The 6,378-nt window shown below is 38.9% G+C and overlaps 1 non-coding gene across 1 annotated transcript; it reads right to left on the reverse strand.

The window, feature by feature from the left end:
- Positions 1 to 1,526: 1,526 nt before the first annotated feature.
- trnaa-agc (transfer RNA alanine (anticodon AGC)) lies at positions 1,527 to 1,600 on the reverse strand. Its single transcript has one exon. It is a non-coding gene; the product is annotated as a tRNA-Ala (tRNA).
- Between the last annotated feature and the right edge of the window lie 4,778 nt (positions 1,601 to 6,378).

A 6,378-nucleotide genomic window follows, 5' to 3' on the forward strand; every position in this document is an offset into this window, starting at 1 on the left:
TTTGTAGCAATAGTGGCTGCATCTTAAATGTAAACAAAAATGAATGAATGTGGTTTAACAAAAGGTAGAATAGCATAAGATAAACAAGAGCTAAAGTGTGTGAGTATTTTACACACATTCATTATGTTTAGAACATCACTCACATTTATGGCCGATGTAAAGCAGACAATTCACATTTTGCATGCTGTTGGGAAGCGGAAGGAAACATGGAGTGGACAAAACTTTATTTAGGCAGTAGCCAGAGATGATGATTAAACCCAGGTCCTTAAGGCTATTGCTACGCGGCACTCACTCTTAGTTGTGCCACTGTGATTTGATGTAATTTCAAAATTCAAATTGTTACAAACAATAAAAAGTATTCAGACACCACAAACAAATAAAGTTAGGACGTTGATGCAAAGCTATTTTTGGTAGTTATAGCTTCAGTAAGTCTACACGATAACAATTAGCTTTTTGCAGCATTGTGGTTCAATTTTGACCCATTCTTCTGTTCAAATTGTCTTTAATTTTGTAAGGTTGTGAGGCACCCCTGTTTATAAATGTTGAAACTTTTATTGATTTATAGTTTTTAGAATATAAAACTTAGAATTAAGGTTAAAACAACATCCAAATTTCTTTGCCAATGAGAACAAATGCTTTTCTCATATGGCATGTAATGCCCCAATCTACACTTTTTGTTTTTTGTCCAGAAAGTCTTGTTTTTCATGTGTCCGAATGCTTGTGTGCTAATTTCAGACACACATCGCTGAGCCCTTCTTAGCAGTTGTTTTGTGTGGGGTGTAGAAACAGAGATGACTGTGGTGTAGTTTATTGCTGTGTAACTGTTGTACCTGCTGCCTTTAGGTCTATCTGCCACTCTATTTAAATAACTGCTGGCTTTTCTATAATTTGGGAATTATAGTGGAAACTGTGAAAAGGAAACTGTGTGTGAACATCAAAAGTAAATATATGCACTTGAAGTATATACTACAGGTATATTAAGTGATTAACTATATTAAGTGTGTGAATACTGGTTTCTCCAAAGTATACATAAATATGATATAAACCAAAATTTTCTGGTATTAGGTATGGTGTCTAGTTTGCTCAGCTCTCAATGAATAATCAGATGTTTTTGTATAAGACCAACCGACCATGCAATTTGTGCACTGACTGCTTCCTGCCCAATCTCTTACCAGATGAAACCGGATGTTCTCATTATTTCCTGTTGTAAGTGTGGGTGGGTGTCTGTGTGTGTTTTTTGTGAGTATTGGTGTGGGTGGGTGTCTGTTTGCATGTTAGTATTCAATTATTTATTCATGCCATGGCAGTCTTGGGTCTTCAAAGATTTCTGCAACTGGCTGGCATGGTAAAATCTGACTTGTAAAATGGTCTTTCCAAAGCCCTTGTTACACTTACTAGTGTACAACATTTACATTTTCGGCATTTAGCAGACGCTTTTATCCAAAGCAACTTACAGTACTGTTACAGTATACTGTTTAAGCAATTGAGGGTTAAGGGCCTTGCTCAAGCGCCCAACAGCAGCAACCTGGCAGTGGTGGGGCTTGAACCAGCGACCTTTGGATTGCTAGTCCAGTACCTTAACCACTAGGCTACAACTGCCCTACAATCATGTACAAATGAACATGATTGAGGTAACTACGGTACATAACCTAATATTTGCTCTGCTAAATGGATATTTTAATTAATTGAATGTTGGATCCACAATGAACTGAAAAAGAAAGAAAGATGGGTGTAGAATCATCAGACTGCCATGATATACAAACCCAAATAGGGTTTGTATGTCTCTTACAAGTGTTTGTAATCTTTTAACATTAACTATGAAGTTTGCATTTTGAACATGGATTTTAAATGTGTATATTGAATTTGTATTTGTGATTTAGTGCATAGCCCTGTTTGTAAGTACAAGTTTCCATGTCTATCATGTTCCACTCCAGTGGTTAGAACATTAGAATACAGTGATTTGTCACTTCATCTGAAAGTGCGTCAGTTTTGCAGCCTATCCCTGTTGCTGCAGCTGCTGCCTGATCAGGGTGAGTTTTTTTTTTTCTTAAATATGAATTTGTATTTGATTGACGTCAGTTGGAAAGTGGCATATTAATCAATCAGTGAATCACACTGGCATGTTTGTTCTTGCTAAGCTCTTTCTTAAACATCTGTGTTGTCCAACTGGTTCATTCAGCATTTTATCTTTAGTGCATCAGCGTTTATGAATTATTTTGCCCAGATTTTTTTATAAAAGAGTAAGATTCTGATAAATGTGTTTTTCAGAATGCTAAAAAAATGCATTAAAATACTGTGCTGTGAAAAAGTCCCCCAAATCTTTTTTGGACATGTGATTGTCACAATCGGGATTCATAAGAATATCACATGAAAATACTGTTTTAATCAGACACTTATTTCCAAGGGAGAGCCCCCCCACCACTTCCAAAAAATCAAAATGTTTCTATCTAAAAAATACTATTAGTACTAAATGTAAAAAAACTCAAATGTAAAAAAAAAATCATAAGCTTTCATATTCATAACCTTTGTTTAAGACTCAGTCATGGAACATTTGTCAGCTATTACTAAAGCAATAAGCCATGAGAGACCGTGCGTTACTGCGATTTTATCACGGGGAAGGTTGTTCTAAACCTAATGTTCTAAAACATCTTTCCCCGTGATAAAATCATAGCAGTAACACACGGTCTCGAGTGGCTTATTGCTTTTATAAAACGGCGGTCAACATAAAATATAATAAAATACAACAATGTTCAATTTATAAATGTTTTTATTTACAAAAACACTTACAAAAAGCATTCTTCCGCGACCCCAGGTAGTTCTTAACAGTGTTGCTAGGCAACACGAGGGCGAACATAACATTCACTTTTTCTTTTCAGTGGCTTATTAATATGGAATGATGTGAGGTGGTCATAGGTGTGCGTTTATCGGGGATAATACAACAGGTAGTTCCGACCTTACAATCTGATTGGTTGAGAAGCGTTCTAACTGTGCTGATATTCGTGATAACAGCACGATCTTTTCACACCACAATGGTATTACTCCGCTGACGCGTTGCCAGTAACGACAAGCTTCATGCACACAAACGCGCACGCAGGCGACACAGACCTTATTCCCGATCGCGTTTTAAATCCGTTATCTGATATACAGTACAATCTAGCGCACTGTGTAGGGAACATAAATCAATTGTCTAATATATTGTCTAGTGCACTATGTAGTGAACATGAATGTGTTATCCGATACACAATCTAGTGCACTATGTAGGGAACATTAATGTGTTTGTTCTGTTCTCACCCATATCCTTTGGTGTGTGCAAGATGTTTTTTATTTCTTTTTTTTCTCTTCGGAGGTTCTTGACTTTTTCTTCTTGTTGTTCTTACCTCCCTGAATGAGTTTTTGCAACTTGGGATGTCTGCTTTGTAGTGTTAAACTTTATATTTGTTGTGGAACTACTTTTTGGCAGAAGGTATTGTCAATATTAAAGCATATTTATTATGAAATTCAGGGCTTCTTTGATTTATTTTCTTTATTTATTTTGTAAAAACTGTTGTATAAAAGCAATAGAACACTTGAGGTCATGTGTTATCGCGAATAGCATACTCCCTCTCGTGTTCTATTGCTTAATTCGTAAAACAGTTGTAGCTCAGTGGTTCAAGCTTTGGGCTATCCATAAGAAGGTTGAGGGTCCAAAATTTGTGACTCTGCCAAGCAGCCACTGTTAAGCCCTTAAGCAAAGTCCTTATCCCACTTAGCTCCACCACATTTTACAGAGGACATTGCTTTAGTTGGTCTAATTAGTTGACTAAACATCGGTTTTTAAGGAGTCTCTTTTTGCTAAGTGTCTTTCTCTTGTGCTTATCGTGGCACAACACAGACCCCCAACCATCAGTCAGATTATACACAGAGAAGTTTGCTCTCATTTCCTGCTCAAAGGCTTTGATCTGCTTCCTCTCTGTGCAGGCCAGCATCTTTCACTTCCTTTTATCTATGGACTGATGTGCAAAAAATGTCTGATCAATACATCGTCTATGTGCCGTGTTTTAGAGAAATAATAAGTGAAAGATACCTAAAAAGGTTTATAGAGCTGCGCTCAAGCTCTTAATATTGCATCTGACCTCAAAAAAATAGGGGGTGAGGGGGGTTTTAGGTGGTTAGGGTTGCACTTATAAAAAATATAACGGGTCTTACCCTGTCGTAGGAACATGACCAAAATCAAAAACAAACCAGCAGAATCTCACAATCACATTTATTCTGTCCGTTTTACTTCAAATAAATGAACATAAAAAAAATCACAATATTTCATAATGCTTTGCTATCATTGCAAAATGTAAGCATATCGTAAACAGCAGAACCGCGACCCAGATCAATCACACAGCAGCAGAAAATCATAACCACTTATCTGCTTACCTGATCTACAGTGTATCACAAAAGTGAGTACACCCCTCACATTTCTGCAAATATTTCATTATATCTTTTCATGGGACAACACTATAGACATGAAACTTGGATATAACTTAGAGTAGTCAGTGTACAGCTTGTATAGCAGTGTAGATTTACTGTCTTCTGAAAATAACTCAACACACAGCCATTAATGTCTAAATAGCTGGCAACATAAGTGAGTACACCCCACAGTGAACATGTCCAAATTGTGCCCAAATGTGTCGTTGTCCCTCCCTGGTGTCATGTGTCAAGGTCCCAGGTGTAAATGGGGAGCAGGGCTGTTAAATTTGGTGTTTTGGGTACAATTCTCTCATACTGGCCACTGGATATTCAACATGGCACCTCATGGCAAAGAACTCTCTGAGGATGTGAGAAATAGAATTGTTGCTCTCCACAAAGATGGCCTGGGCTATAAGAAGATTGCTAACACCCTGAAACTGCTACAGCATGGTGGCCAAGGTCATACAGCGGTTTTCCAGGACAGGTTCCACTTGGAACAGGCTTCGCCAGGGTCGACCAAAGAAGTTGAGTCCACGTGTTCGACGTCATATCCAGAGGTTGGCTTTAAAAAATAGACACATGAGTGCTGCCAGCATTGCTGCAGAGGTTGAAGACGTGGGAGGTCAGCCTGTCAGTGCTCAGACCATACGCCGCACACTGCATCAACTCGGTCTGCATGGTCGTCATCCCAGAAGGAAGCTGACGCACAAGAAAGCCCGCAAACAGTTTGCTGAAGACAAGCAGTCCAAGAACATGGATTACTGGAATGCCCTGTGGTCTGACGAGACCAAGATAAACTTGTTTGGCTCAGATGGTGTCCAGCATGTGTGGCGGCGCCCTGGTGAGAAGTACCAAGACAACTGTATCTTGCCTACAATCAAGCATGGTGGTGGTAGCATCATGGTCTTGGGCTGCATGAGTGTTGCTGGCACTGGGGAGCTGCGGTTCGTTGAGGGAAACATGAATTCCAACATGTACTGTGACATTCTGAAACAGAGCATGATTCCCTCCCTTCGAAAACTGGGCCTCATGGCAGTTTTCCAACAGGATAACGACCCCAAACACAACCTCCAAGATGACAACTGCCTTGCTGAGGAAGCTGAAGGTAAAGGTGATGGACTAAACCCAATTGAGCACCTGTGGCGCATCCTCAAGTGGAAGGTGGAGGAGTTCAAGGTGTCTAACATCCACCAGCTCCGTGATGTCATCATGGAGGAGTGGAAGAGGATTCCAGTAGCAACCTGTGCAGCTCTGGTGAATTCCATGCCCAGGAGGGTTAAGGCAGTGCTGGATAATAATGGTGGTCACACAAAATATTGACACTTTGGGCACAATTTGGACATGTTCACTGTGGGGTGTACTCACTTATGTTGCCAGCCATTTAGACATTAATGGCTGTGTGTTGAGTTATTTTCAGAAGACAGTAAATCTACACTGCTATACAAGTTGTACACTGACTACTCTAAGTTATATCCAAGTTTTATTTCTATAGTGTTGTCCCATGAAAAGATATAATAAAATATTTGCAGAAATGTGAGGGGTGTACTCACTTTTGTGATACACTGTATATCCATGTGTTGTTCCATTAGGGATATAATCCACTTTATATAAGACCATCTTGTATGTTTCCAGAATATATAAATCCATACCCAACTCTTTTATCCACCTAACTAATGAAAACCATTGTAGATCATTTATTCTCTTAGCTTTCCCGGTAAAAAGCTTAAATTGGTGATTCGTTTACTAAACTGTCATTTATACAACAACCAATGAAGAAAAAGATTAAAATTCCGCCCAGAATGTGAATTCAAAAGCTCTGATTGGTTTATACATCTGAATCTCTTCACCAAATGAACCGATTCATAGAGTTGTTTATGCCGGATCAAACAGCCTAATAGTTTAGCCACTAGTGATGGGAATTATGGATCTTTGAAGGGAGCC

The sequence above is a fragment of the Trichomycterus rosablanca genome, chromosome 15 (genome assembly GCF_030014385.1).
Source record: "Trichomycterus rosablanca isolate fTriRos1 chromosome 15, fTriRos1.hap1, whole genome shotgun sequence".
NCBI lineage: Eukaryota > Metazoa > Chordata > Actinopteri > Siluriformes > Trichomycteridae > Trichomycterus > Trichomycterus rosablanca.